The sequence below is a fragment of the Mixophyes fleayi genome, chromosome 2, assembly GCF_038048845.1.
Source record: "Mixophyes fleayi isolate aMixFle1 chromosome 2, aMixFle1.hap1, whole genome shotgun sequence".
NCBI classification, from domain to species: domain Eukaryota; kingdom Metazoa; phylum Chordata; class Amphibia; order Anura; family Limnodynastidae; genus Mixophyes; species Mixophyes fleayi.
Window position 1 is genome coordinate 219,170,565 of NC_134403.1, and position 22,684 is coordinate 219,193,248.

Consider the following 22,684-nt stretch of genomic DNA (forward strand, 5'->3'; position numbering starts at 1 on the left):
CCCGCGTGGTATGACCATGGGCTTCCTCAGGAATTTCTGAAAGCATACTGGTGATCCTAGCCAGTAATGGTAGGTGTTAGTCATTGATAACAGGTGCTAATGATTGATGTTAATTGACTTGGTAAGTGTGGAAAGAACCAGCTGGCTCAGATGAGTGACAATGAATCCACAATTGAAGTGCAGGCAATGCACAGTGCATAAGATACAATGAATGGCAAACAGTGAACAATGATGTTGGTATAAAACACATTGAATAATGAAGTAATAAAAAATTGTACACACCAAAACAGCACATATGTCCCACAATAAAGCAGAATTACTACTGGCATATAAGATGTTGGGATGTTATATGAAAAACATTTTTGTGGCTTGCGAGAAAACAATACATTTAAGTGCATTTGTGTTTTAAGAGCACAGGTAGTTTACATTTTCAGATATTCGTGTTTCCACATGTCCACATAACCAAACCCAATAATGAAAAACATGGAAAAAAAATGGGAAAAACTTCTAGGATGGTATAAAGTGATACAAGATGAATTGGGACATAACACTTGTATCTCTGAATAATATGTATATACTCACGTTGATAATGCTAACAAGGGTTCTCTCATCTAGAAATTAACCGGACTCAACCCTGCTTAGCTTCCAAGATGAAGCCTGTTGGAAATGAGCTAACTATGAACATGCGCAATGAGCTACGCTACTTGCGTAAGCTCTATTTCCAGTATTAGGTGATTTCCCCACTAGCGTGGGAAAATCACATAATACAGTGTATAGAGCTTGTACAATGAACGTAAGTTCATTGCGTACCGGACCTCCTACTAGGTAGGAGGTGTTAGCGTCGGCTCCTGATTTTTTAATTTTTTTTCAGGCAAGATTAAAGAGTCGTGGGAATTACAAATATGGGGCCCTCCTGGTCGAACCAAAGAAGACTTCTAGCAACAAAGGGCCCCTCCTGGGCGAAGTGTAGAAGAGATTGGACAAGCAAAAACTTTTAGAAGGTATAATTAATCTGGGACTGGGGCAAGCAGGACAATTGTAAGGTATAATTAATCTGGGACTGGGGCAAGCAAGGACATTTTGGACCACAATGAAGACTTCATCGGTGAGTATTTTGGGTGTTCTTATTTTTAATAAATGTTTATGGTGTACATGAGGGTGGTTACAATGTTTATTGTGGGTTTTTTATTTTTATTAAATGTATGTGGTAATTATCAGGGTGTTGTGGTTTATTTTACATGTTTTTTTGTGGAACTACAGGTCCCAGCAAGCCAGAGATGTCAGGGCATGTTGTCACTTGTGGTTCTCCAAGTGCCAACATGCCCTGGCTGCCGTGGGTATGCTGGTGCTTGTAGTTATACAAGCAGCAGCATGGCCACACTATTTTGGGCAACCTGGCTGGCTGGGACTTGTAGTTCCACAACACAAAATGGAATCTGTTTATTTTTTTCACTCTTTATCGCCGTATTACCTTACTACCCAAAGCCCAGGGGTAGTAAGAAGAGCCCTAGTGCTATCAGCATTGGGCTGGGGGTGTCTAGGGGGGAAGGCCCCCTCGTTTTTTTCGGCGGACCTCACTCCCTAGGGAATCCAGCCCAGGGCTGAATAGTCTAGGGTTGGTTAGTCATTATGGCTGGGGGACCCCTGCCGTGTGTCCCACTGCTAGAGTGCCGCCAACCCTGGCTGGTTTGCCTAGTGCTGGTAAAGTGAAAATCGGGGGGACCCCACGCAAAATTTTTCCCCGATTTTCACGGGACCAACACCAGTCAGGCAGCACTAGGGTTAAGCTGGAATAGCCGGGGTATCCCACGCTCTTTTTTTTTTACTTTTATCTGTTCTTTACATTTTTGACAGCTGCCAGAGCTCCGGCAGCTGTATGACAGGTCAGTGTAACAGTGATGTGTTTACAACTCACTGCTACAACACAGGAGAGTTTGCCAAACACAGGAGAATTAGCTAATCTCGGGAGTGTTTACATCGCAGCAAATCGCCAGAGATGACCAGCGATTTTGAAGATCAGTGTCAAAATCGCAGCTTGATACATTTCAGGTTATTTTTATTAAAATTTGCCCCGATTTTAACATGCTGCCAAACTCGCACTTTGATACATTTACCCCCAGGTGTTCAAAAAATATCCTGAATCAAAATCCACAGTTAATCCCTTAGGAGTCATGGATTTTAAATTGTAAATCCACCTAGCCTCTTCGTTAGAAATGAGTGCAATGTAATCCCTCCTTTCCAGGATTTCTGTACTTTGCAGTAGAGATGAGCTCACTCGGATTTCTGAAATCCGAGCCCACCCGAACGTTGCGGATCCGAGTCGGATCCAAGACAGATCCGGGTATTCCCGCCAATTGCAAAACTGAAAGCGAGGCTCTGAGTCATAATCCCGCTGTCGGATCTCGCGATACTAGGATCCTATAAATTCCCCGCTAGTCGCCGCCATCTTCACTCGGGCATTGATCAGGGTAGAGGGAGGGTGTGTTAGGTGGTCCTCTGTCCTGCTATATCTCGTGCTGTTCAGTTCTGTGCTGTGCTGTGCTGTGCTGTGTGTTCTGCTCAGTCCAGTGGTGCTGTGTCCTGTGCTCTGTCCTTCTGAGTTCAGTGGTGCTGCTGGGTCCTGTGCTGTGTCCTGTTCAGTCCAGTGGTGCTGTGTCCTGTGCTCTGTCCTTCTGAGTTCAGTGGTGCTGCTGGGTCCTGTGCTGTGTCCTGTTCAGTCCAGTGGTGCTGTGTCCTGTGCTCTGTCCTTCTAAGGGCATTGTTATTTCCCCATTATTCCCAAATTATAAAAAATTTCAAAAAAAGTTATAAAAAAAATAACAAAAAAAGTAATTATAAAAAAAAATAAATATCCCAAAACAATCCTGCAGTATAAGTCCATTGGTACTGCTATATTACAAAGTTCACTGATTCAGCAGTATAAGTCTAGTGGTACTGCTATATTACAAAGTTCACTGATTCTGCAGTATAAGTCCATTGGTACTGCTATATTACAAAGTTCACTCATTCTGCAGTATAAGTCCATTGGTACTGCAATATTACAAAGTTCACTCATTCTGCAGTATAAGTCCAGTGGTACTGCTATATTACAAAGTTCACTCATTCTGCAGTATAAGTCCAGTGGTACTGCAATATTACAAAGTTCACTCTGTCACGGGCACTAGGAGTCTTTACCCAGGGATCACCAGGTGGTAGGCTTACCAGAGCAATGTAGGTGGTAATAGGGTACTCTGGTAGCAGGGTGATCACGGAACAGTAAATAGCAGATGATGAGATGCTCAGGAAAGTCTATGACTAGCAACACTGGTAATATGGAGGTAATAGTACACGAGGAACTGTATGGACAAAGACATGTGAAGGTAGTCAGTGGTCTGCGATAGCAAGTTGTACCACTGCTATAGTGAGGAGGAATGTCCAACAGAAACGAGGAAGTGATGAGAGTCAGCGGTCTGCGGATAGCAAGTTGTACCGATGTCTGGGTGAAGGAATGGAATCCAAGTGGAGGTATCTGGGGAGTCAGTGGTCTGCGATAGCAAGTTGTACCACTGCTATGTGAGAGGATACTGGAACAGGTGATACTGGAAACAGGGATCAGTGGTCTGCTACTAGCAAGTTGTACCACTGAATATATATGTGAGGAGGTGCACGGGGAGAGACTGCAACACAGGGTAAACACGGCACCTTAACACGATCCACAGTAATATGCACAATATAGATATATATATATGAATGACTGAACAGCACTGCAAATATGGAAAGTCTCTTGAAGTAATCCGGCACAAGATAGTACAGTCAATGATGGTAATAGTCTCAGCGGATAGTAAACTCCAGAGGAGAACAAACTCAGTCCAGCAAGATATGCAATACACCAGCACAGTCAATGAGAAGTATGCATACCGTGGTTCAGAAGCAGGCAGTCAGACAGGCGTGCAGCGATACCTGAGCGGCAGGAGGCGGGCAGGATGAGAAGTCCCTGGATAGATGAAGCAGAGGTCTAGTAGGTGCAGCGCACAGGTAAGTAAACCAACAGGGACACGAATCCACAGGAATCGGTAGAACGCGGAACTGGACTCCTGGAGGACCCAGGAGAATGGTGATGATCTAGCAGCAGGATAGCGGATGAGACACAAATCCAATGCTGACAGGCGGGTAGAGACCAGCGGAACACAGGAAGGCGTGGAGAGTGGATCAGCAGTAGATGGACGATTAGCGCTGGCAGCAGCAGCAGGACTCTGCGGATCCCCGGAGGTAACCAGTAGCAACCAGCAGGTGCAAATAGCGATGGAACACGGGTGAGCAGAGTAGACCAGGAGCTGTTGATCACGGAGAGTAGCGGATGGCAATAATAGCAGCAGTCTCGAGGAAACACGGGAGAGATGAGATGAAGACTGCAGTGCACAGGGGCAGCGGATAGGAATCAGCTAACAGTCACGATGATGAAACACAGCCGAGTTGCAAGCTGGAGTCTGTAGTGCACGGAGGCAGCGGATAGGAATCAGCTAACAGTCACAATGTTGAAACACAGACGAGTTGTACGCTGGAGACTGTAGTGCACAGAGGCAGCGGATAGGAATCAGCTAACAGTCACGATGTTGGAACACAGACGAGTTGCAAGCTGGAGGCTGTAGTGCACGGAGGCAGCGGATAGGAATCAGCTCACAGTCTTGATGATGAACAGGTGAGTAGATGTGGAGAGTGGCTGAAGTGCACGGAGGCAGCGGATAGGAATCAGCTCACAGTCTTGATGATAAACAGGTGAGTAGATGTGGAGAGTGGCTGAAGTGCACGGAGGCAGCGAATAGGAATCAGCAAACAGTCACAATGATATGAGATAGAGTTGAAGTGGCTTAGAAGACTGTAGTGCACGGAGGCAGCGGATAGGAATCAGCAAACAGTCACGATGATACAATTGATGGTAGAAGTGGTATGGGAACCACAGTAGTAGAAGTGGTTTGGAAACCACAGAGGTAGAAGTGGTTTGGAAACCACAGGAATCAGCAGCGCTGAATAAACGAGGAAACACCTTCAGAGACTCATGGGGAATGAGACTCCAAGATCAGGCAACGTGGTGATGACCACAGGTGCTTAATATAGGGAGTGTTGCCTGATCTGCCAATTAAGTTAAAGGGATATACACTGAAGGGTAGGAAAGGGCTGCGCATGCGCAGACCCTCAGGATGGAGGACGGCCACGGTTCCTAAATGTCCGGGAGGAGGCACTCACGGTCCGGTGAGTGACAGTACCCCCCCTTTTAAAGGTGGGCACAGAACGCCTGGAACCGGGCTTGTCCGGATTTTTGGAATAAAACTTCTTCAAAAGGGCAGGAGCATTAAGATCTTCAGCTTTGATCCAAGAGCGCTCCTCAGGACCAAAGCCCTTCCAATGAACGAGGAAACGGAGGACTCCTCGCGAAATTTTTGCATCCAATACCTCAGTAATCTCGAAATCCTCCTCCTGGTGAACTTGAACTGGCTGCGGAGCTGAGGGAGGAGTTGAGAAACGGTTGATGATAAGAGGTTTGAGTAAAGACACATGAAAGGCATTGGAAATCCGAAGATTCTTAGGAAGAAGAAGTTTAACACATACTGGATTGATTATTTGAATGATCCTATATGGACCAATAAAACGAGGGGCGAATTTCATAGATGGGACCTTCAAACGAACATTTTTGGTAGATAACCAGACACGATCTCCAATTTTTAGTGGTGGAATAGCCCGCCTCTTTTTATCTGCAAAAGACTTATATTTGTTAGATGTCTTCTTTAAACAGGTTTTGACCTGAGACCAGATATTTTTGAAGGTCTGACAAACAGTCACCACAGCAGGAACTTGGGTGGGCGGGAGGGCAGGAAATTCCGGAAAAGACGGATGGTGACCGTAGACCACAAAAAATGGAGTTTTGGATGATGACTCATGGTACATGTTGTTATGGGCGAATTCAGCCCAGGGAAGCAATTCTACCCAGTTGTCTTGATTGGCTGAAGAGAACATCCTTATAAAAGTCTCAAGATCTTGATTGACTCGTTCAGTTTGTCCGTTAGATTGCGGATGGTAAGAAGATGAGAGTGCTAATCGTATGCCCAAGGTTTTACAAAGGGCTCGCCAGAATCTGGAAACGAATTGTACTCCTCTATCGGACACAATCTCCGACGGACATCCATGGATACGGAAGATCTCTTTAATGAAATGTTCAGCCAGAATAGACGAGGAAGGCAAACCAGACAGAGGGACGAAATGAGCCATCTTCGAAAATCTGTCCACCACCACCCAAATAGTATTATGATTCTTACTAGGTGGTAAATCAGTAACGAAATCCATACTAATATGGGTCCATGGTTTGGACGGAATGGGTAGTGGTCGCAGCAACCCTGCTGGAGTTCTGCGGGAGGATTTGAACTGGGAACATAACTCACAGGAAGCAATGAACTCTTTGACGTCTCTCCTCATTGAAGGCCACCAGTAATTTCGAGAGAGAATCTCAAAGGTCTTGTGTTCACCGGCGTGTCCAGAAAAACGGGAGGCATGGAACCACGAAAGGATTTTCCTCCTTAGAGTAGGAGGCACAAGGGTCTTCCCAAATGGTAGCATTTTGGTGGAGGAGGCAGCCAGTGAGATACATTTGGGGTCTAGAATAGTATGGTTGGAAACCTCTTCTACATCAGAGGACGTCACAAAAGCTCTAGATAGAGCGTCAGCTTTTTTGTTCTTGGCAGCTGGTTTGAAGGTTATAATTAATTCAAAACGGGAAAAGAAAAGAGACCATCTTGCTTGACGAGGGTTCAAGCATTGGGCAGACTGGAGATATGACAAGTTCTTATGATCCGTGAAGATCGTCACCGGATGGCGAGCTCCTTCCAATAAGTATCTCCATTCCTCTAATGCAGCTTTGATAGCCAGTAACTCCTTGTCCCCGATAGTATAATTCTTCTCTGCGGGCAGAAGACCCCGAGAATAGAAGGCACAAGGATGGAATTTTTGCTGTTCCGAGCGTTGGGAGAGAATGGCTCCCAAGCCCACATTAGAGGCATCTACTTCTAGAAAGAAGGGAAGTGTCACATCAGGCTGTCGAAGAATTGGAGCCGAGGAGAAGGACTCTTTGAGAATTTGAAAGGCTTGGAGAGCCTCAGATGACCATTGCTTAGGATTAGCCCCTTTCCGAGTCAGGGCCACAATAGGAGATGCAATGGAAGAAAAGTCTTGAATGAAGCGTCTATAGTAATTGGCAAAACCTAAAAAACGCTGGATAGCACGAAGAGTAGTTGGCTGGGGCCAATGTAGTACAGCATTCACCTTGTCTGGATCCATCTTCAGGCCAACTCCGGAAACTATATACCCCAAGAATGGAATCTGGGGCAATTCGAATGAACATTTTTCTAATTTACAGAACAATGAGTTTTTCCGTAGCCTGGAGAGGACTTCTGCCACATGTTGGTGATGAGAAGGCAGGTCCTGTGAAAAGATCAATATGTCGTCCAGGTAGACGACGACACATACATATAATAAGTCCCGAAAGATCTCATTGATGAAGCCTTGGAAAACAGCGGGGGCATTACACAGCCCGAAAGGCATTACCAGATATTCGTAATGCCCGTCTCTGGTGTTGAACGCTGTCTTCCATTCGTCACCGGAACGAATTCTAATTAAATTGTAGGCACCACGAAGATCCAACTTAGTAAAGATACGGGCTCCCTTGATGCGATCGAATAACTCAGTGATCAGCGGAATGGGATACCGATTCTTGATAGTAATGGCATTGAGTCCGCGAAAATCTATGCAAGGGCGTAATGATCCATCCTTCTTTTTGACGAAGAAGAACCCAGCTCCAGCGGGAGAGGTGGAAGGTCGAATAAACCCACGCTGGAGGTTCTCCTGTATGTACTCAGATGTGGCTTGAGTTTCAGGTAACGAGAGTGGATAGACCCGGCCCCTGGGAGGAGTCTTGCCAGGTAGAAGGTCGATCGGACAATCCCAAGAACGATGAGGAGGAAGACGTTCAGACTGAGCTTTATCAAACACATCAGTAAATGAAGCATACTGAGGAGGGAGACCCGGTGAGGAAGATGAGATGGAAGATTGCTGTACTTTGAGAGGAATAACTTGGGAAAGGCACCGATGGTAACATTCAGACCCCCAAGACGTAACTTGAGGAGTGCGCCAGTCAATCTGGGGAGAGTGACACTGAAGCCATGGAAGGCCTAAGACAATCGGATTTGTCGTAACTGGAAGGATTAAAAACGATATTTCTTCATGGTGCAGGGCACCAATCTGAAGTGTTACTGGAGACGTACTCTGGGTGATGAGACCGTTGATGAGACGTGATCCATCTATAGCCGTCACAGTAATGGGTGTTCTTAACGTAATTACAGGTAGAGACCATTGATGCACTAATGATTTGGAAATAAAATTTCCTGCTGCTCCGGAATCAATCAATGCCTGTGACTCAAAGGTTTTGGTAGCAAAGGAAATCGAAACATCAAAAGCGCAGACTTTAGATTTCATAGAAGATGGAGAGGACTCCAGGGACCCTAACTTCACCTCTCCAGAACTAGTTAGGGCCTGGCATTTCCCGATCTCTTAGGGCAAGAGCTGAGCATATGAGTGGAATCAGCACAATAGATACAGAGTCTATTCTTGACTCTTCGTTTCCTCTCCTCTGAAGATAATTTGGAACGTCCTATCTCCATGGGAATCACAGAGGGTGAAACAGGACGAAATTGAGGGTTTGAACGAAGAGGTGCTTTAGCAGAAGTTGTTTTCTCAGCCTCTCTTTCACGAAATCTCATATCAACACGATGGCAAAGAGAGATCAGATCTTCAAGTGACGAAGGAAGCTCCTGGGTAGTCAGTGCATCTTTAATTTTATCGGAGAGCCCCTGCCAGAAGGCGGCAACTAGGGCTTCAGTGTTCCACTGAAGTTCAGAGGCTAAGATCCTAAATTGAATGACGTACTGGCCTACTGTATGAGATCCTTGTCGCAAACGGAGGATGCTGGAAGCAGCGGAGGTCACACGACCTGGTTCATCGAACACACTTCGGAATGTAGAAATGAATTTGGCACTATCTTGCAATATTGGGTCGTTTCTTTCCCACAGAGGGGAGGCCCAAGCCAGGGCTTGTCCAGAAAACAAAGAGATAAGATAGGCCACTCTGGAACGATGGGTAGAAAAATTTTGAGGTTGGAGCTCAAAATGGACTGAACATTGGTTAAGGAAACCCCTACAAGTTTTGGGGTCCCCATCGTACTTTGACGGAGTAGGCAGGTGAAGCGTGGAAGCTGTAGACACCTGGGATGGCACTGGGGAAACGGAGGAAAGCACAGGAGCCTCAGTAGTGGCTGTCACAGTCTGTCCAGATGTTCCTTGGGAGGTTAATGATTGATAACACTGAAGTAACAGCTGTTGGCGGGCATCCTGTTGCTCCACACGGCTGACCAGATGCTGCAGCATCTCTTTGGCGGTAGGTTCCGTATCTGGGTCTGTCATGGCCTGATCTTACTGTCACGGGCACTAGGAGTCTTTACCCAGGGATCACCAGGTGGTAGGCTTACCAGAGCAATGTAGGTGGTAATAGGGTACTCTGGTAGCAGGGTGATCACGGAACAGTAAATAGCAGATGATGAGATGCTCAGGAAAGTCTATGACTAGCAACACTGGTAATATGGAGGTAATAGTACACGAGGAACTGTATGGACAAAGACACGTGAAGGTAGTCAGTGGTCTGCGATAGCAAGTTGTACCACTGCTATAGTGAGGAGGAATGTCCAACAGAAACGAGGAAGTGATGAGAGTCAGCGGTCTGCGGATAGCAAGTTGTACCGCTGTCTGGGTGAAGGAATGGAATCCAAGTGGAGGTATCTGGGGAGTCAGTGGTCTGCGATAGCAAGTTGTACCACTGCTATGTGAGAGGATACTGGAACAGGTGATACTGGAAACAGGGATCAGTGGTCTGCTACTAGCAAGTTGTACCACTGAATATATATGTGAGGAGGTGCACGGGGAGAGACTGCAACACAGGGTAAACACGGCACCTTAACACGATCCACAGTAATATGCACAATATAGATATATATATATGAATGACTGAACAGCACTGCAAATATGGAAAGTCTCTTGAAGTAATCCGGCACAAGATAGTACAGTCAATGATGGTAATAGTCTCAGCAGATAGTAAACTCCAGAGGAGAACAAACTCAGTCCAGCAAGATATGTAATACACCAGCACAGTCAATGAGAAGTATGCATACCGTGGTTCAGAAGCAGGCAGTCAGACAGGCGTGCAGCGATACCTGAGCGGCAGGAGGCGGGCAGGATGAGAAGTCCCTGGATAGATGAAGCAGAGGTCTAGTAGGTGCAGCGCACAGGTAAGTAAACCAACAGGGACACGAATCCACAGGAATCGGTAGAACGCGGAACTGGACTCCTGGAGGACCCAGGAGAATGGTGATGATCTAGCAGCAGGATAGCGGATGAGACACAAATCCAATGCTGACAGGCGGGTAGAGACCAGCGGAACACAGGAAGGCGTGGAGAGCGGATCAGCAGTAGATGGACGATTAGCGCTGGCAGCAGCAGCAGGACTCTGCGGATCCCCGGAGGTAACCAGTAGCAACCAGCAGGTGCAAATAGCGATGGAACACGGGTGAGCAGAGTAGACCAGGAGCTGTTGATCACGGAGAGTAGCGGATGGCAATAATAGCAGCAGTCTCGAGGAAACACGGGAGAGATGAGATGAAGACTGCAGTGCACAGGGGCAGCGGATAGGAATCAGCTAACAGTCACGATGATGAAACACAGCCGAGTTGCAAGCTGGAGTCTGTAGTGCACGGAGGCAGCGGATAGGAATCAGCTAACAGTCACGATGTTGAAACACAGACGAGTTGTACGCTGGAGACTGTAGTGCACAGAGGCAGCGGATAGGAATCAGCTAACAGTCACGATGTTGGAACACAGACGAGTTGCAAGCTGGAGGCTGTAGTGCACGGAGGCAGCGGATAGGAATCAGCTCACAGTCTTGATGATGAACAGGTGAGTAGATGTGGAGAGTGGCTGAAGTGCACGGAGGCAGCGGATAGGAATCAGCTCACAGTCTTGATGATAAACAGGTGAGTAGATGTGGAGAGTGGCTGAAGTGCACGGAGGCAGCGAATAGGAATCAGCAAACAGTCACAATGATATGAGATAGAGTTGAAGTGGCTTAGAAGACTGTAGTGCACGGAGGCAGCGGATAGGAATCAGCAAACAGTCACGATGATACAATTGATGGTAGAAGTGGTATGGGAACCACAGTAGTAGAAGTGGTTTGGAAACCACAGAGGTAGAAGTGGTTTGGAAACCACAGGAATCAGCAGCGCTGAATAAACGAGGAAACACCTTCAGAGACTCATGGGGAATGAGACTCCAAGATCAGGCAACGTGGTGATGACCACAGGTGCTTAATATAGGGAGTGTTGCCTGATCTGCCAATTAAGTTAAAGGGATATACACTGAAGGGTAGGAAAGGGCTGCGCATGCGCAGACCCTCAGGATGGAGGACGGCCACGGTTCCTAAATGTCCGGGAGGAGGCACTCACGGTCCGGTGAGTGACACACTCATTCTGCAGTATAAGTCCATTGGTACTGCAATATTACAAAGTTCACTCATTCTGCAGTATAAGTCCAGTGGTACTGCAATATTACAAAGTTCACTCATTCTGCAGTATAAGTCCATTGTTGTTACTGCCATATTACAAATTTCACTGATTCTGCAGTATAAGTCCAGTGGTACTGCTATATTACAAAGTTCACTCATTCTGCAGTATAAGTCCAGTGGTACTGCTATATTACAAAGTTCACTCATTCTGCAGTATAAGTCCAGTGGTACTGCAATATTACAAAGTTCACTCATTCTGCAGTATAAGTCCATTGGTACTGCAATATTACAAAGTTCACTCATTCTGCAGTATAAGTCCAGTGGTACTGCAATATTACAAAGTTCACGCATTCTGCAGTATAAGTCCATTGGTACTGCTATATTACAAAGTTCACTCATTCTGCAGTATAAGTCCATTGGTACTGCAGTATTACAAAGTTCACTCATTCTGCAGTATAAGTCCAGTGGTACTGCAATATTACAAAGTTCACTCATTCTGCAGTATAAGTCCAGTGGTACTGCAATATTACAAAGTTCATTCATTCTGCAGTATAAGTCCATTAGTACTGCAATATTACAAAGTTCACTCATTCTGCAGTATAAGTCCATTGGTACTGCTATATTACAAAGTTCACTGATTCAGCAGTATAAGTCTAGTGGTACTGCTATATTACAAAGTTCACTGATTCAGCAGTATAAGTCCATTGGTACTGCTATATTACAAAGTTCACTGATTCAGCAGTATAAGTCCAGTGGTACTGCTATATTACAAAGTTCACTGATTCTGTAGTATAAGTCCAGTGGTACTGCAATATTACAAAGTTCACTCATTCTGCAGTATAAGTCCATTGGTACTGCTATATTACAAAGTTCACTGATTCTGCAGTATAAGTCCAGTGGTACTGCAATATTACAAAGTTCACTGATTCAGCAGTATAAGTCCAGTGGTACTGCTATGTTACTGGCAGGAAAAAAAGGCAGTTTGGAAGCCCCTGTACAAACTGGCTCTATTTTACCTGAGTTGACCCCCCTCCAGTGTGTACTCGGAAAGAGTTTTTAGTGCAGCGGGGAACCTGGTCAGTGAGCGGCGAAGGAGGTTGCTTCCTCAGAACGTCGAAAAAATGATGTTCATAAAAATGAATTATCAATTCCTCAATGAAGTACAGCACTGCCCTCCAGATAGTACAGAGGGACCTGTGGTTGTGGAGTCCAGCGGGGACGAATTGATAATGTGTGAGGAGGAGGAAGTACACACTGTAGGGGGAGAGGAATCAGAGGTTGAGGATGAGGACGACATCTTGCCTCAGTAGAGCCTGTTTAGTTTGTACAGGGAGAGATGAATAGCTTTTTTGGTGTGGGGGCCCAAACAAACCAATCATTTCAGCCACAGTTGTTTGGTAGGCCCTTTCGCTGAAATGATTGGTTTGTTAAAGTGTGCATGTCCTATTTCAACAACATAAGGGTGGGTGGGAGGGCCCAAGGACAATTCCATCTTGCAACTCTTTTTTTGCCATTATGTGACCATTTAACAGTCGTTTGCCATGAGCACAAAGTAAAACAAAATTAAAACAAATTCAACAAATTAAACCAAAAGTAAAATGCCCTGTCATAATCAAAAACAAGAGGTATTGACGTGCTTGAACTACTGTAGTGTTTATAACTTATAAACACTACACTTGAAAGCTTGAGCCTTTAAATGAAAAAGTCACTCTTCATTGCACGAATATTTGCAACAGGGACAATTTTTTGGTTAACAAAGTCAACAAATAACACTTTGACACTGTCTGTCTTTCACATACTTGATGGGATCTCAATGATGAATGCTCTGTACCATGGTCGTCTAAAACAAGAGTTATTGACGTGAAATAACTACTGTAGTTTTTATAAATTATAAACACTACACTTGAAAGTTGGAGGAGGTATTGTGGCCCCGGTACCAAATTGGGTACCGGGGCCACTCCACTATGCAGTCCAGATAGGGGCGTATCAGATATTAAACAACGTTGACTGTTGCTGCCAAATCATAAATTAATGAAAATGACCTGTCATCGTCAAAAACAAGAGGTATTGACACGCTCGAACTACACCCTGTATATGCTGCAGAGGATGTAGGAGCAGGCAGCTGTGCAGTGGAATTCAGACCATTTGAAGGCGGAGGTATTGTGGCCCCGGTACCAAATTGTGTACCGGGACCACTGCACTATGCAGTCCAGAAAGCTACCTCGGTGAAACGTTTTGGACTAAAAACAATATTGTGAGGTGTGAGGTGTTCAGAATAGACTGGGAATTAGTGGAAATGATTGTTATTGAATGTTATTGAGGTTAATAATAGCGTAGGAGTGACAATAAACCAAAAAAACTTGATTTTAACACTTTTTATGTTTTTTTCAAAATAAATCCGAATCCAAAACCTTAAATCCGAACCAAAACCTTTCGTCAGGTGTTTTGCGAAACAAATCCGAACCCAAAACCTCAATCAAATCCGAATCCAAAACACAAAACACGAGACACCAAAAGTGGCCGGTGCACATCCCTACTTTGCAGATCCCTATGAATCGGAGTATTGATGGTTCATGGTCATGATGTTTATGGAAATAGTCAGACACACTATGACTTTCTGATTTGTTCCTAATGTTGCGAAGATGTTCTGATATTCGTACGTGCAACTTGCGTATCGTACGCCCAATGTATTGTTGTCCACATGGACATTCTAGCAAGTACACCACCCCCATGGTGTCACATGTTATTTTGTCCTTAATCTTGTAAGATTCCCCTGTAGTGTTGGAGTGGAACTCTGTTGTAGGTTTGGTTTAATTTTGTTTAGTTTGCAGGCTTGGCATCTAGTACAATAATAGAATCCCTCCTTATTCTCATTTAGCCAAGTGGCTTGTTGTTTCTTTTTGTCTGTGGGGATGCAACATTCTACAAGTTTAGCATTAAGGGAATCAGACTTTCTGTATATCATTTTGGGTTTATTGGGAAGGATTTCCTTCAAGTTCTCATCCATTAGTAGTATGCTCCAATGTTTTTGAATGTTTTTTTCTAATTCCCTGTGATTCTGGCTGTATTTGGTGATGAAAGTGGATTCAAAATGTTCATGGTTGTCTTTTTTGTTATTCTTGGGGACTAGAATAACTGTTCTGTCTATTTCTCTGGCCTCCTCGTAGGCTTTATCTACTGTTCTTTGCTCATAGTTTCTCTCCATGAACATATCTTTCAAGGTATTGGATTGTTCATCAATTGACTCTTTGGAATGTTGGTGAGCCATCTATTTAAATGATTGCTTGAAGCTGCAATAAATGAGTTGCAATCCACTGGTTTCAAGAATATTTTGGTCTGAATCTGGTCCAGATCCAAAAATTCTACCCTTTTCTCACTGAACTGGGCCGTAAATTTCAGATTGAGATTGTTGGAGTTAAGATATGTTAAAAATTGCAAAAGAGTATCCCTGGTTCCGGCCCATAGACACAACACGTCATCTTTGCACCGGAACCTGCCTGGGATAAACAGGGCATAGGGATTATTCTGCCATATATGGTTATTTTCCCAATGTGCCATGAACAGGTTTGCGTAACTGGGCACGAATTTCGCACCCATAGCAGTCCCACGAACCTGCTCATAGTAATGACCATTGATCCAAAAGTAATTGTGATGTAATGAACCTTATTGCTTCCATAATGAACTCTATTTGTTCCGACGGGATATCGGTTTCTGCAGTTAAGATATGTTGAACATGATTCCACCCTATCTCGTGGTCAATAATGGTGTATAGTGAGCAAACATCACATGTCAACAGTATGTATCCTGGACACCATTCAACATTTTCAAGGATCTGCAATACATGTCCAGTGTGCCTAAGATAGCTTCTTTGATGAGTAACCACGGACTGTAAAAAGGTGTTAATGTAACTATAAAGGTGAGTAGAGAGAGATTGAATACCTGATACAATAGGGCGTCCTGGTGGGTTGGTGAGTGATTTGTGAATCTTAGGTAAACAATATATAACTGGAAGTTTTGGGTTTTGAATCTGTAGATATTGGTTTTCTGTTTTAGCAAGCATGCCTTTTTTATATGCTCTATTGAAAAGTGTAGAGAGTTCATCATTATAGATTGAGGTGGGATCACTGGGTAAAAGTTTGTATGTAGAAGGGTCCCTAAGCTGATTCTCTAACTCTTTCAGATAGGAAGTGTTGTCCATAATGGTGATGCCTTCCCCCTTGTCAGCTGGTTTTATGACGATTTCTCGATTTGTCTGTAGATCTTTGAGGGCTTTCCTTTCTGATTTACTAATATTGGATTTGTATACTCTATTGTTGGGTTTGGTATGAAGATTTTCTAGGTCTCTTTATACCAGTTTCTGAAAGGTTCCCAAATGGGACCTTTTTTGGTGACTAGGATAAAAAGTAGACCTATTTTTTAATGACGTGTGTTGAAATGGTGAACTTGAAACATTATCAGCTGTCGTTTCACCATCGGCTACACTTATTCTCTTTTCAGTATTTGAGGAGGTTTTGTTAATTTGGAAGAACTTCTTTAGAGTTAGCTTCCTTACAAATTTGTGAAGATCTGTATAGGTTTCAAATATGTTTAGTTGCATGGTAGGTGCAAATTTGAGGCCCCTGTTAAGAAGCTGTATCTAGGGTTTGTTAGCTTCTGACTACTTAAATTAAAGATCCGTCTTTCGGTATTTTTATTACTTATTTCTTTAACTTCTGTTTGCACCTTGCCCCTAAATGCACCATGTCCCTTGCCTCCTCCGCGTTTCCCTCTTGTGATACCTGTCTTTCCTTTCTTTTCCTGACACTTGTTGGACTCGGAGGTGTTATTTTGATTCCTTTGGCCAGTTCTAAAAAATGGTCAATGTGGCCATCGGCATCTAATTCCTCTGTTTCCAATGGATCTATATGTTTCAATTTGTTGAGTAGTGTGAATTGGTCATGGGACTGTGTACATCATGCGTCCCTTATCCCCCTATTGTAGCCTTGTTTGGCAGCGGGACTGTAATCTCTCCCTCTATTTGCAGAGGTGACTCTGGATGTGGGTCACAAATTTCAATGGTCCAATGGTTTGTATACCCTCTTTCTATTGATCGACTTAGGAGGCTATAAATACTGGCTAGGATCACCAGTATGCTTTCAGAAATTCCTGAGGAAGCCCATGGTCATACCTCGCAGGCGAAACGCGTTGGTGTTTATCTTATGCTTTTTGTTTTTCCTAGCCTTTCACACTCTATTTTTACTCCAATCAGTCATCACCGGCGTTTTCACCACAACTGCGGGCCATAGGTCTGCTACCATGTTAGCCGCATCCCGGCATCACAAGTGCTTCATTTGATTATCGAGAAGCCTCATACAGTGTCCGGGTGATTAGAGTACATCAGTGCCACCTATCTATAACACTGCACAATGGGACCGAATAAGTGTCTGGGCGATTGTAGCGCGCATGCGCCATCCTTCAACAGCATCTCACACCGGGACTGACGACAACTGTAGGAGAAGGGCAACCTGGACTGACGAAACCACACACCGACTCAAATGTGAGTGTACTTAACAACGTTTTGGTTCTACAAACCTATAATCACTTCACTCATTGGACATGTTTGGAACCTATACAGAATTGTGAATACTTTTTCTTTCATTATTGGAGCTACCAAAGCACGTTTGATCCTAGTTGGATTCCATACGGATCTGCTATTTCTTTCCACCCCTGCTTATGACTGTATTCAGTTACTCCACACAACATTGGAGTTACTAGAAACACTTTTGCTCTGTGACTTCTTTGCAATTATTACAAGCTATACCATACTGCAGTTGAATATATATATTTTTGCAAGTTGTACATTTTATATATATATACTCTCTCTGAATTAATGTTTTGAATAGTTCTGGCCAGAACATGTGTATAGCAAATTATTGAATAAAACTATTATCTTTGATATTTACACATTGATATGCGTCAAGGTACCTAATATACTTTTGTATTTATTATCTTATGTGCCATCCATATTTAGAAATCTCCTGAACTCTCAGCAACCACCACAAGCACCTGTTCTTTCCTTCTCATGTAAAGGAATCTAATCATGCCACCCAGCTTTGTGCACATAGCTACCAGCTCAATTCCAGAGACACAACCCAGTCCTGGTTCAGAGGAATCCTCAGGTGTGACAAGGAGGTGTTTCAACATTCCAGTAAAACATTCACACAAACCATTAGTTTGGGGATAGTATGGGGTGGTTTGCATAATGCCCCATTTCTTCCATTGGACTAATTCCCCTTGAAATTGGATTCCCTGGTCAGTAACCACTTCTCTGAGATATTCCATCCAGCTGAAATTGTCCACCAGGGCCTGGGCCACATACGTTGTGTTTATGGATGACAGGGCTATTTAGTGGCGAAGTACACCAGGGTTAAGATGAATTTTTTCCCAGTGTAACTGGGCATAGCTAATGGGCTCACAATGTCTATGGCCACCTGGGCAATGGGCTCCTTAATTATGGGCAGGGGCTGCAGTGGGCCTTTCCTTGGGAGTCTTCCTATCCTTTGACAGATGTCACAAGAAGCTTTATGATGTTTCACATCCTGGGTGACTAGGACCAGAAAAAGGTGCCCAATGTTTTTCTAGTACCAAAGTTCCCTGCTGCGGAAATGTCATAGGCCAGCGCTAACAATTGAGCCCAGTAAGCACGTGGTACCACCAGCTGCTTCATTTCTGTCCATGGGACCTGGTCTAGGGTGGGAGTGACTACTCTGTATAATAGTCCCTTGTCCCACACTACCTTGCTGCCTGTCATTTCCCCTCTGTTGGGCCTTTCTAAACTCCCTTTGGTCTACCTTCCCCAAATCACTTTCTGGTACAACAGCAGATATCCCCAGATTACTTACCAATGTTGCTGCCTCTGACTCCTTGGCTCTGATTGTTGAAGTGGGTCTTGGTGGTCCCTTTGGAGTTGAGGTGGTTCACGCTGTTGCTCTGGCTTGGGCCTGGCTCAGGCTTCGGCTTATGACCTGCACAAAGTCAGTGACCAATCCCTAGCCCAAATCGTTTCCCAAAATGACCTTAGCTAGTAATCCATCCAAAATACCCACCTCCCTCATGCCAAACCCTGCACTCTGATCCAAATGTATCTGGGCCACCTGGATGTCTGTGAGATCCACCCTACACTGTGGAGATCCAGGCCTGCTGTCCCTCCATAAGTTGGGATCTCTTGTTCATATTGGGCTCTCCAAGGGTCAGAGGTGCTCCAGAGTCTCTCAACTCCTGGACCTGCAGTCCCCTACCCATGTGTCCTCCAGATGGGCCCACATATTCTTAGTGCTCTGCCTGTCCTCCCCCAAAACCAGTTCCAACTTTTACACACAATCCCTTGCCTCTGCCACATCAGGACAAGGGGTTCGGCCTTAATGCCGATTTCCAAGTCTTCTAAAGCATAATGTACAGTGGTCACTGGTGCAATTCTGGCTCCCGGGGATCAGACCTCTAGTTTGGAGACAGTCCCTCTGGAGGTACCCCACCTGGTTGCACTGATAACACCTCTTTGGATTCAAGTCACAGGGACTGCACCGGGCTGGTTCCTCTCGAGGATGTTGGGCAGAGTGCGCTTTAATAAAAGGGACTTCTGGCCATACTGGACTCATCATACTAGGGGCTCTCCACCTGGGTAAGCTAGCTGCATAATTATCATAGCCCTGCTGTCTCTTCTAGGGTCTCCGGTTTTCTGTCTGGTAGGCACTCTCGGATTTCTGGGGCCATTTTTAGGGTTAACTGCTCCTCTATAGCTAGCTGGCAAATTCTTGATGCAATTGAGACCCACCCTTGTTTAAAGTACTGAACTCTCCGCATTCACCTGGAATTTGACCATGAGAGCCTTCTTTACTAGTCCATAGTCCCCACATTCCTGAGGACTTAGAGCCTGGTAATCCTCCACGGTTCTCCCCGTCAAACTGGGTCTCAAATATTTGGACCACTCCTCCTCCTTGACACTATGGACCACCATTACATTTTCTAAAATCTGTAAGTAGGTGTCCATCTCCATCTCTGATTCTTTAAAAATAGGGACTCCACTGTATACCAACTGAGGTCTCCACCTGGCCTTCCCCCGACCTTCCTATGCTGGGTACCTCGATCTCCACTGCCAACATTGCCCAGAGAGTGGTTTGAGTTCTGTACAACTTGGCGATGTCTGAGGTTGTGCTACATGCTCCTCCTCCTCCCTTGACTCTTCCATCTCCTCAGTGTGGGCCTTTTACCATTCCATCAACTTGACCACCAGAACTGTAGATCCTGCAGATCTGTGTCCTCAAAGTCAAGTAAGTGTAAGGAGACATGATGATGAAATCAGAAGCACTATTTAGCCACTACTAATTGTCTGTTTGCATATTGACCCCTCCAGTTGATAGTACTAAATTAATTAGCATTGCATCTAAGCTATGTGAAGTTGCGCCTGCACCCATCTATTCATATTTCTTATTTATCATTTCTATTTGGACTATTGCAGGAAAGACGCCACATCTCTTTACTATATCTGGGTATAGTTATACCCATTTGTACACGTGACATAGCCTAATGCAGAACTACTCATTTGTTTTGAGTTAGGCATTTCCTGATATATATGTGACTCAAAATATATACGTCACACTGCAATCAAGCTATAAATGAGGCCCACCCATAGTGTCATTCTTTTTTTTACCACCAAATCTCATTCATCATCACCTGGATAACTCCAATGTCACCCCTTTGCCTTCTCAGGTCTTCCTGCCAGCCTTCTTTGGAATTTATCACTTAGGTCCATAGGCCTGAGTCATTAAGGGGAGCAAGGCAAAAATAAAGGAGTAAATTGGATCCTGGACAAACCATGTTACAATGCAAATGATGCAAATTAGTTTATTATTTTGCATGTAGCCAGTATTTTCTTTTGTAAGAAAATTCTGGCTGTTTTTTCATGTAGCACACAAATACTTGATAGCTTTATTTATACATTGAAAGTTAAAGTTGATCTAGAACATGCCCTACTCCAACTATAAATCTGTCCCCACATTTTAAATTTACCTGCCCCTCCAATGCAACGTGGTTTTGGACACGGTGCAACGTTACTTCTTTTTTCTTTGCTCTCTTCTTAATGACTCAGGCCCCATGTTTCATTTCCCTGACCCTTCTCCATTAACTCGTTTGTGACTTTATGAATTGTGCCTTTTAATGTTAAAGGGGCTTAACTCATCCCAAAATCATTGTAAACTCCACAACTCTATTCAGGCCCTGAAAGGGAACTCGATTTTCCTTCAGGAAACCCACTTCAAACACCTCCACCCTGAACTTAGGTCTAAATGATTCCCCCTCAACTCTCATGCATGTGATCAATCAGAAGAGACACTAAGTGGCAATTATTTTCGCCAGCCATCTCACCTTCAACCTCCTTGATGCCCATAAGGATAAGGAAGCTAGATTTTTTTATCCTGATTGGCAAGCTAACCAAATTTATACTTTGAACAACTATGCCCCAAATCAGGGTTAGCACAAGTTCTTTAAATAACTGGGCACCTTACTATCTCATATTAGACAGGGAGAGCTGATTGTAGGAGACAACTTCAATGTCATCTTTACCCATAGCATAGACAATCCATCTCCTCATGCACCCATCCGACAGGAGAGATACCATGAATTCTCAAGCCTTGCATGATTTTTTGAATCTCCACAATCTGTATGACACATGACGGATCTCTGACCCCCTTGCCAGAAATTAGAACTTGACCTTCTCCTATCTCATCAAGTGGCCAATAGGTTGAAATGGCTGAATCAGCGCAATTATGAACAGGGTAAAGTTATTGGCCACTACACTCCACAATCTCCTGGCTATTAGAGACTCATCTGGGGTACTAGTTTATGACCCTAAAACAATTCACTCTGAATTTCAAAAGTATTGTCTGAAACCCTATAACCCTCCTTAACCATCAGGTGTTCTAGCGCTGCACAAGCAGGGAAGTTTCTGACATCTGCATGTCTATCCAAACTACCCCCCCCCCCCAAGAGGCCACCCAGCTCAGTGTCGACATCACTCTAGATGAGGTTGAGCAGGTGGTGAAGAATCAGAAAGCTGGTAAGACTCCAGGCGCTGGCAGCTTCTCAGCTACCTACTACAAAAAAGCTTGCGGATATTCTGGTCCCCCATTTCTGCACCCTCTTCAATTACGTGGTCCAGAGACTATGATTGGAGGCTACCCTTAGGCACAAAGAAGGGGAAGATGTTCATAGCTGCGCAAGCTACTGCCCAAATGCCCTACTCAGCAATGACATTAGTCTTTACACTAAAATCCTTGCGAGCAAATTAAATTCCATGCTCCCTTCCCTGGTAAAGAATGACTAGTTGAGCTTTATCCCTGGTAGACCAGCTAGAGACAACACAAGGAGAAGCATCGACCTTATCCAACTCCTCAACATCAGGAAAACTCATTTTATATCTAGATGCCGAGAAGGCCTTCAAGAGAATATCATGGCAATTTACGTCTCACACTTTAATGTACTTTGGCTTTTCCAGACAGTTTTTACCACTAATAAATACACTATACTCCCATTCATCTGCAAGGATTATTGTCAATGGTTCTCCTGCTGACCCCATATCAATCAGTAGTGGCACACGCCAAGGATGTCTCTTTTCTCCTCTAATTTTTGCCCTTGTTATAGAACCTCTCGCAGCTAGTATCAGGACGTACCAGAAAATATGGGGTGTAGACATGAGAGAAATGGAAAGAAAACTATCTCTCTTCACACACAACGTTCTGCTGACTATCAGCCAAGGATATCTCTCCCTAATCTGTTTAGTGTCATGGTACATTATAACAAGATCTCTGGCTACATAATGACTATTGCAAAGTCAGAGGCCTCGTGAAAGTAAAAATATTATCTCCCAATTCAATTTTAGACGGCAAAAATTGACTAAAGCATCTAGGTGTTTATATCACAACCTCTTATGAATCATTATACTAGGAGAACTACCCAGGCCTTTTTGCTAAAATCAAACTAGATTTATTTTCCTAGCATGACGTAATTATATCGTAGCTTCTCA